Below are 11090 nucleotides of genomic sequence, written 5' to 3'. Positions count from 1 at the left end.
GAGCACCATTAAAAAATACAACTTGTCCTGCAAAATACAAGCCCTCATACAGCGACGGCGATGGATAAAGCATTTACGATTTTTTAAAAGAGGGGGGAAGCAAAAATGGAAAAACAAAAGTTGCCGCGTCATTAAGGAGTTAATGACCAGAAGCACCCGTGCGGATATATGGGAGTGTTACAGACAGGCAGTGAATGTCCGTGTTATATTCGCATCCGAATCCGTAATCAGACCTGCGGACTTTAGCGTGGAATTCCACAGCTGCGTCCTGCGGCGTCATTCCATCCGTGTGAGCGGTCGCTTACCGCGGCCGGAGGACTTATATCCACAGCGTTATAATATTCACTGCGTATTTTCACTGGCGATTCCACGGCTCCATACGAGGCGGCCAACCAGACCGTGCGGAATCAGAATATGCGCGCCTCACATATAGAGGTTGTATCGTTTAGATCAAAACTCATTAAAGACTTTTTAGTCCTTTTTTTAAAGCTTCCATGTTGGTCATTAAGAGGTTAACTTACCGGGATGATTCCCTGGAGGCTTCACAAAAGCGGAAGGCACATGAGCCCGCCGCGGCGCAACCTGTTTTGTGCTACGGGGCTCTTTTGCGCGCCTGTGACTTTTCTGCCCGCTTAGCATATTCATTTGTGCGCCGCGAACAAACGCAGTCCGTGAAATGGCTATTAATTACAGGGGTGTTTTTTCCGGTGGGATTCCGCAGTGTTTCGTGTTTGCGGACCGCCGACTTCTGTAGGGACGTTTGGTGCGCAAATACGAAAAAAGAGAGACCAAGTTCCATCCGGTCGAACTGCGGATTTCCAGGTGGAAATATTAAAGCGGATTTCCCGGGACAGAATATTCCGCAGCGCGAATACGGAGTTTGTTCCGTTTGTAACTGCGGTACGTCTCACGGAATGTCTTGCGTCTTTCTTTCACGCAGACTGTAATTACGGCATTATAGCGCCGGCATGTCCGACTCACGGAGTGCCGAATTAAACCCCGCAGGGATAACATTACGGCGCGGCGATGTCGGTGCGGACCAATCCCCTCCGTGCGAAAGGTTCACAAGACATTTTCAATTTTGCATTAAAATATGCAAGTGACCTGCGGAACGAACTGCGGCTCGCGGTGCGCAATAATTCTGGGCCGCATGAAAGCACGTTCATGTTCCTCACACGTCTGGGGAAAACACTCATACACCCAGTCTACACATAGGAGTGTTCACAGGAATGCAGACCACCCTCAGAGCCCCGTAGAGCCTCCACCCCTCCACTGCACACAGCTGACTGCTTCCTTCTCAACAACCTAATGACCTCCATTAAGCCCAGACAGGCCAGCAAGCACCATGCATAACACTATCACACACTGCAGCACAGCAGCCATTACACATCAGGCACTCGGCTGCAGGCTCCTCCCACTACTCTAACTCCTCCCACACCAAGCCCTTCAGCTATGAGAAAGATACTTGCGGCGGCCATCTTGCTCCACTCGACCTACCACACGTCATTGACGACAGGGTGCATTGTGGGAAGGAGCCGTTGGAGAAACTGTATATAAAGGAAGGCGGGAACGGTTGCGCGCCATTTCACAGTTACATAGAGAGAGGGGCTGAGGGGCTGAGGGGCTGAGGGGCTGAGGGGCTGAGGGGCTGAGGGGCTGAGGGGCTGAGGGGCTGAGGGGCTGAGGGGCTGAGGGGCTGAGGGGCTGAGGGGCTGAGGGGCTGAGGGGCTGATCTAAAAAGCAGCAGAAAAAGAGAGTATACTGATATGTCACTATAAGCTGGGAAATATCCTCCATATCGCTATATACAGGGTGATACCGGCATGGTCCATATCACTATATACAGGGTGATGCCAGCATGCTCCATATCGCTATATACAGGGTGATACCATCATGGTCCATATCACTATATACAGGGTGATGCCAGCATGCTCCATATCGCTATATACAGGGTGATACCATCATGGTCCATATCGCTATATACAGGGTGATACCATCATGGTCCATATCGCTATATACAGAGTGATACCAGCATGCTCCATATCGCTATATACAGGATGATACCAGCATGGTCCATATCGCTATATACAGAGTGATACCAGCATGCTCCATATCGCTATATACAGGGTGATACCATCATGGTCCATATCGCTATATACAGAGTGATACCAGCATGCTCCATATCGCTATATACAGGATGATACCAGCATGGTCCATATCGCTATATACAGAGTGATACCAGCATGCTCCATATCGCTATATACAGGGTGATACCAGCATGCTCCATATCGCTATATACAGGGTGATACCAGCATGCTCCATATCGCTATATACACGAAGATACCAGCATGCTCCATATCGCTATATACAAGGTGATACCAGCATGCTCCATATCGCTATATACAGGGTGATACCAGCATGCTCCATATCGCTATATACAGGGTGATACCAGCTTCCTCCATATCGCTATATACAAGGTGATACCAGCATGCTCCATATCGCTATATACGGGGTGATACCAGCAAGCTACATATCGCTATATACGGGGTGATACCAGCATGCTCCATATCGCTATATACAGTGTGATACCAGCATGCTCCATATCGCTATATACAGGGTGATACCAGCATGCTCCATATCGCTATATACAGGGTGATACCAGCATGCTCCATATCGCTATATACAGGGTGATACCAGCATGCTCCATATCGCTATATACAGGGTGATACCAGCATGCTCCATATCGCTATATACAGGGTGATACCAGCATGCTCCATATCGCTATATACAGGGTGATACCAGCATGGTCCATATCGCTATATACAAGGTGATACCAGCATGCTCCATATCGCTATATACAGGGTGATACCAGCAAGCTCCATATCGCTATATACAGGGTGATACCAGCATGCTCCATATCGCTATATACAGGATGATACCAGCATGGTCCATATCGCTATATACAGAGTGATACCAGCATGCTCCATATCGCTATATACAGGGTGATACCAGCATGCTCCATATCGCTATATACAGGGTGATACCAGCATGCTCCATATCGCTATATACACGAAGATACCAGCATGCTCCATATCGCTATATACAAGGTGATACCAGCATGCTCCATATCGCTATATACAGGGTGATACCAGCATGCTCCATATCGCTATATACAGGGTGATACCAGCTTCCTCCATATCGCTATATACAAGGTGATACCAGCATGCTCCATATCGCTATATACGGGGTGATACCAGCAAGCTACATATCGCTATATACGGGGTGATACCAGCATGCTCCATATCGCTATATACAGTGTGATACCAGCATGCTCCATATCGCTATATACAGGGTGATACCAGCATGCTCCATATCGCTATATACAGGGTGATACCAGCATGCTCCATATCGCTATATACAGGGTGATACCAGCATGCTCCATATCGCTATATACAGGGTGATACCAGCATGCTCCATATCGCTATATACAGGGTGATACCAGCATGCTCCATATCGCTATATACAGGGTGATACCAGCATGGTCCATATCGCTATATACAAGGTGATACCAGCATGCTCCATATCGCTATATACAGGGTGATACCAGCAAGCTCCATATCGCTATATACAGGGTGATACCAGCATGCTCCATATCGCTATATACAGGGTGATACCAGCAAGCTCCATATCGCTATATACAGGGTGATACCAGCATGCTCCATATCGCTATATATGGGGTGATACCAGCAAGCTACATATCGCTATATACGGGGTGATACCAGCATGCTCCATATCGCTATATACACGAAGATACCAGCATGCTCCATATCGCTATATACAAGGTGATACCAGCATGCTCCATATCGCTATATACAGTGTGATACCAGCATGCTCCATATCGCTATATACACGAAGATACCAGCATGCTCCATATCGCTATATACAAGGTGATACCAGCATGCTCCATATCGCTATATACAGGGTGATACCAGCATGCTCCATATCGCTATATACACGGTGATACCAGCATGCTCCATATCGCTATATACAGGGTGATACCAGCAAGCTCCATATCGCTATATACAAGGTGATACCAGCATGCTCCATATCGCTATATACAGGGTGATACCAGCAAGCTCCATATCGCTATATACGGGGTGATACCAGCATGCTCCATATCGCTATATACGGGGTGATACTAGCATGGTCCATATCGCTATATACAGGGTTATACTAGCTATCTCCATATTGCTATATACAGGGTGATGCCAGCATGCTCCATATCGCTATATACAGATTGATATCAGCATGCTCCATATCGCTATATACAGGGTGATGCCAGCATGCTCCATATCGCTATATACAGTGTGATACCAGCTTCCTCCATATCGCTATATACAGGGTGATGCCAGCATGCTCCATATCGCTATATACAGTGTGATACCAGCTTCCTCCATATTGCTATATACAGGGTGATGCCAGCTTCCTCCATATCGCTATATACAGGGTGATGCCAGCATGCTCCATATCGCTATATACAACTTCCTCCAACGATAAAAGAGCCCCTACAGATGACCCCATTGTGAAAACTAGACCCCTTAACGAATTCCTCTAGGGCTGTACTGCATATTGTGACTCCACAGTATTTGAATGAATGTAAGCAAAGCAGAAGGAAAAAAATATGATTTTCATTTTTTGGCTATTGTGTCAATTTAAAATGTTTTTGTACAGCAAACATAGAAATGAAGAAGTTCACCCCAAAATGGATCCCCCTGTTTGTCCTGTGTTCAAAAACATACCCATTGTGGCCCCAATCTACTTATAAGACACATGGCTGGGCCTGTAATGGAGGGAACACCCGTTGGATTTCAGGACACAACTTAATAAACTCCAGGCCCCATTGCTCACTGGTGCAGAAATAAAAATTGACTCCCTAAAAATAACCCCCCCCCCCCACGCCCTTCTTGGCGTTCCCTAAATCTTAGATAAAAGTAATAATGTGAACTGTGTATTATTTCTGAAGCCAGGGGTAATTACTGGGGCTGGTTGGGATGGGCACATGGGGCAATAAAATCGGGAATCCCGCCCCCACTCCTGCTTTTTTGGGGGGTATTTTGTGACCTCAGCAGCAGGGACGGGGTGTAAGAAGTGTCGCTCTGTGAGACTTCGTAATCTTGCTGCGGTGCGGCGGTCTCACCCAGAAGGCGCTCAACAAGCTGCTGGGACTGCAGGAAGGCGAGCGTTCCCCGGGCTGCTTGTAAAATACGTATTACAGGTAGCGGTCTGAAAAATGCTGGTGTCACACGGCCGTATGCAGAGAGCCGCAGTGGATCCCAGCTGTGAGCCAGCCGTGGCGCTGTGTATGGACACGTAATGTACTGCGTATAACTGCGTACTCACACAGGCGGTCATGCGCAGTACACCTTGTTTTGTTTATATTTCCCGCACCGTCACTTAGTCATGACGCCAGTTCCTGCAGCTTGTATACAATGTAGTTGTCTATGGGCAGCAGGTATATCTACGACCATGGAGCACAATGGGCTCTATATCACGGATATCCGCACTAAAATATAACATGCTGCATTGTGTTTTATACGAGTAAATTACGTAATTCCAACCCGCTAATGTGAGCGGAATTGTGTAAAGCAATGCAAGTGATCTGCGTATTACCGGGGATCGGACGCATGCGGGATCCGTAATTCCTATCTTGTCATGTGAGACCGGCAGAAGGTAGATCGCTACCTTTTCATCACGTGACCAGAGACCACTCACCGCTCCCGTCTCTCAGTGACCGTTGGTCGCAGGGAGCAAGGAGTTTTTAATTTTCTGGGCTGCCTGGCTCCTGCGAATGTGTCTGACATTTTGCCGGCGGTCGCATCCACAGAATCTGGGAAGGTCCACGGAGGAGGATCGTGTCGGGGTTCAAAGACAGAGGCCTCGGGTGAAAAGTTTCATCTCCTCTCACCGATCGCATCAACTTTCCATTTTTTTTAACTTTTACATGATCACCATTATCCATTGGATATCGGCGAACACGTGACCGAAGACCGCTCACCACGGCCCCCCATGAAATCCCCAGGCTCTTGACTAAGGTTTGTAGCCAGGAGCAGGGAGAATTTAAATGACCCTGGCAACCCGGTGATGTGCAGGTCAATCCCATTGGATCACACAATTCCGCTGACATTAGCGGGTTGGAATTACGTGTATTTTTCTCCTATTAATTTAGGCCGGTTTCACACAAGTATATTTTAGTCCATGTTGGGTCCATGTTTTGCAGTCCTTAATCCGGAGCTATTGTAAATCTGTGTACTTACATGGACCTACTGTTCACCGCTGTTTTATAAATGCAGCATGCGCTACTGTCATCCATATTATGTGAAGAATACACACGTTATAGTCTATGGAAGGTAAATATGGGTGCAGCTTTGTGTTATCGTATCGTCACCAGTATTTGCCCAGTAGGAAAATAAAACCAATGACCGTAAATACAGATCACATACTGATGACATGTTACAGTATCATCTGTAGCGCATCCGTATTACGGACCCGTATTATAGACGTGTGTTACAGTCCACAGAGTGTTGTGCCGCCCTACGTTTCTGTGGCCACCCTGTATATGTACTGCCCAGTATGGCCACCAGAAGCTACAAGGGTTTAACCATCCCCTCCCACGTATGATGCTTGTTTGATCAGAGACCCCCGCAGCCCTGAGAGAGAACTACTAGCGCTTTAAGCCACTCTCACACGTAGTCGGCAAAATACAGCGGTTACTGTGTCTTACAGCCGTTTTTAACACACCCCATCATTGTGACGGGTGATGAGGAGCGTTAAAAACTGCGAAAACACGGCAAAATAGAGCAGACAGAACCCGGGCCACTGATTCTCCTGTTCCTGGGGCCCCTCTATGTACATCCAAGATGGCTGCAGCGATTCTTACATTACTCAGCGCACACTGAACGCTGGTGGTGTAGTAGTAGTTTTAGGGCTTATGTACACAAGCGCGTTTATGCAGCGTATTGGATATGCCCAATTTGTGCGCACAATACGCAGGGAATATCTGGGTAAAGAACTGGCTCAGAGAAAGAAAGCAGAGGGGGTAATAAATGGTTCATACACTGATTGGGCCCCCTCAGTATATAGCATTACGTCATACTGCAGGAGGCGATCAAAGCATCGCTGCTTGTGGTCCCCCAGGGAACTTTAAGTAAAGTAAAAAAAAAAATCAAAGTTTTTTTAAATTGTAAAATAAAAAAAGTTATAAAAGTTTCAATCACCCCCTTTTGCCATATCTATTGTTAAAAAATCTAAATCATAAACAAAAAATATGTATTTTGTATCGCCGTGTCTGTAAAAGTCTGATCTATCGAAGTAGCGCAATATTTTTCCCGCACAGTAAACGTCGTCCGAAAAAAAAAAATAAAGAACGCCAGAAATGCTTTTTTTTAGTTACCCTGTCCCCCATAAAAAAACGCAATAAAAAGCGATCAAAAAGTCCTATGCATTCCAAATTGATGCTATAAGAAACTACAGGACATTCCGCAAAAAATGAGACCTCGCTCAACTACGTTGACGGAAAAATAGAAAAGTTATCGTGCACACAAGATGACCGCAGAAAATAATGGAAAAAAATTAAATGTCTGTGAAAAAAAAAGAGTGTAGTAAAAAAAACTATACAAGTTTGGTATCGTAGTAATCGTACCGACCCATAGAATAAAGTTATGTCGCTTTTGTTGCTGTTTGTGCGCAATAGAAACAAGACGGACTGAAAGATGGCGGAATGTCTTTTTTTTTTCATTTTACTCCACTTGGAATTTTTAAAAGTTTTTCACTGCATTATATGGTACAATAAATAGTGCCACTGAAAAATACAACTCGTCCCGCAGAAAACAACAAGCCCTCATACAGCGACGCCGATGGATAAATAAAGGAGCTACGATTTATTTTGAAGGGGGAGGAAAAAACGAAAGTAGAAAAAGAAAAAGGGGGCCGCGTCATGAAGGGGCTAAAAGAGGTATAGGGGCGAAGGACGGGAGCATTATCCCCCCTCTATATAAGGCACTAGTCAGGCCTCACATGGAATACTGTGTACAGTTCTGGTCACCGGTGCTCAGGAAAGATGTTACAGTGCTGGAGGAGTACAAAGACGGGCAACTAAATTAATAAACAGGATGAGAGGACTGGAATACCCAGAGAGGCACCAAAACTGGGATTATTTACTCTGGAAAAAATACGGCTAAGGGGCGACCAAATAACTCTGTATAAATACATGAGGGGACAATACAAGGATCTCTCCCATGATCTGTTTACACCCAGGACTATGACGGTAACAAGAGGGCATCCGCTAGTCTAGAAGTAAGCAGCTTTCATCGCCAACACAGAAAAGGGTTCTTTACTGTAAGAGCAGTTAGACTGTGGAACCCTCTGCCTGAGGATGTGGTGATGGCAGAATCTATGGAGGAGTTTAAAAGAGGACTTGATGTCTTTCTGTAGCAGGAGGATATTACAGGATATAAATCTTAGGTTAATTGTTAATCCTGGTATACAGGCAGGTAGGAACTATTAGGGGTTGATCCAGGGAACAGTCTGATTGCCATTAGGGAGTCGGGAAGGAATTTTCCCCCCAAAAGGGCTAATTGGCTGCTGCCTCTTGGGGTTTTTTGTCTTCCTCTGGATCAACAACACAGGAGGATAGACAGGCTGGACTAGATGGACATTGGCTTCATGCGGCCTTGTATACTATGTTACTATGTTATATCACCCATTTATTTCAATACGTTTGTTCTCATAAACATCTTGCGCAAAAATTACAGCATGTTCTATTATTGAGCGCATTGTGCAGGAACATAACCCATATGAAAGGAATTTAACCTAATTACCCACCAAAATCAGTGGGAGCGTGCTTGTGTGTTATTGTATGCACGCAACTACACATGGCAAACACTTTCAAAAAATACAGTAAAACACACACAGGGGCGCACAAAAACGCAACACATTATGCAAATGTGCGTGCAAATAGCTCACGGACTTGTGAAGCCGGCCTAAGACATTACAGGCTGCTCTGACTTGCACTGCGCCTCAGGAAGCAGCATGTAGTAGCGGACTACCAATATACAATGTGCTTCCAGTAGTGACTGCAGCGCCGCCGCCGTGTATGAAGGATGAAGAGGGGCCCCAGAAACAGGCCAACCAGTGGCAGAACTGGGGAAAGGACGGCACCAGATTATATAAGAACCCTCCCCTCCCTGGATATATTCTGTCCCCGGGATCGGAGGGCGGCTGTCACTGTGGACACAATTCTTAGGGCTCCTTCCCATAACTGTATGCGTAAAGCTATGTGGGTCACGCAGTGTTTTACCAGCCTGTGTGAGGGCAGAGAGCTGGCTACAGCCACAGACGGCAGCGAGTGCACAGCGCATGACCACGATATCTCACACACGGGCTTGTTTTTTTTTTTATTCCCCACTCTTGTTTCCTAGCGGAGTTGCGCATGTATCATCGGCCATATGTAATGTATTGTGTACGGACAGCGCTGCATACGCTGCCAGAGAAAAGAATAGAGCAGATGTTTATTCTTTTGTTCAAATAGATTAAAATCAAGAAATTTCTTCCGGTCCATCGAAACCTATTTCATAAATCCAGATTTACAGAAGTCCTATCAGATAACCAAGTTGTCCAACAAGGCAAACCAAGAATCATCAGTTCAACACCTTCGCTGATCACCGTGTTTTAGGGTAGAGGTTTTCTAAGATGATAACATTTCAAGAAGAAGCGACCAGACTGAAGCTAAGTTGGGATATATTCTAAGACCACATTCATTTGTAAGAGAGTAACAGAAAAAAACCCTGACGCTGCGCTGCGGGGGGATCACATAGATGCAATTCACCATTCAGTACCAGGTTTAGAAAGAAGCGACGGGGATTTATTCAATAGTTATACAAAATAAACAATAAAAATGCACAACAAGGTTAAAAAGTGCAGATGCATGCAACGCGTTTCGGCGGGCACAAATAACCGCCTTTATCACGCATGAATAGAATACATGTGTTGTCCTTTTAAATACCTTAAAGATATTGGTAAAGCCAAATGAGGTCTGATGCAAACCGCCCGTGGAGCGCCACTCTAGCGCGTACTTCCGGCAGGCGTTGATCTCACGTCATCATGGAGAGTCCCGCTCACGTGACAGATGACATGATCGCGTCTGTGGGACATATCACCTGATAGCGTAATAACGTGTATGTCTTTCGTGTACCGCTACATGCGCTCCTTAGAAGCGTCGATTTTGTGATGACGTATGAGGAAAAAGAAAGTAGTTTCAACTATATTTCTCGATGGAACGCTACGTGTGTTCCATATCGAGATACAAGAGTGTCAATTCACATGCATAGTAACATGTAAGTATAGCTGCCGCGGAGAATAATAATTACAGATCTATTGCTGAAATGAACGCTTCAGGCGTTCTCAACTAGAATAAAGAAAGAATGTCAGTTTAGAAACATAGCGTGTGAACACAACTACATAGTTATTCTGAATGGAATACTAGATATGGTTCAAAAAGTGTTGTTCTATCCATCTAAAGGGGGTCATCCACTGACTATAAGAATACCAAACATTATAAAAAAGCATACAAATCTCATAATCAGTCTACTAGGACACGGATTTCATATATTTACAACACAATTGTGCAGAGTTTAAAATGCTGAGTCCCAGAATGATATGCAGGAATACGGCTAACAAAGTTATTCTAAACAAGTAACTACAAAAGGAAACAGAAAGAGAGAAAGGGGAAAAAACAATAATAATTACATTTATATTTTCTCTCAGATTTCATTCAGTCCTTTAGGGACCAGAGTGTCAAGGCGAAAAATCCAATACATCTCACGGGCTTTCAATTGGGTGACTGATTTAGAAGAAATCTTTTCTAAAGGAGTTACTTGCAATGTGGTGGAATCTTTATTGTGGTGCTCAAGGAAATGTCGTGAGACGCTGTGTTTAAGGAAGCCTACAGAAATATTAAAGCGATGTTTATTGATCCGCTTCCTAAGTGTATTAATGGTGCGTCCCACGTACCGTAGTCCACATGGACATTCTAA

Source organism: Eleutherodactylus coqui, chromosome 10 (assembly GCF_035609145.1).
Source record: "Eleutherodactylus coqui strain aEleCoq1 chromosome 10, aEleCoq1.hap1, whole genome shotgun sequence".
Lineage (NCBI taxonomy): Eukaryota > Metazoa > Chordata > Amphibia > Anura > Eleutherodactylidae > Eleutherodactylus > Eleutherodactylus coqui.
The sequence above is the reverse complement of the archived record's forward strand: the minus strand, read 5'-3'. Positions refer to the sequence as shown.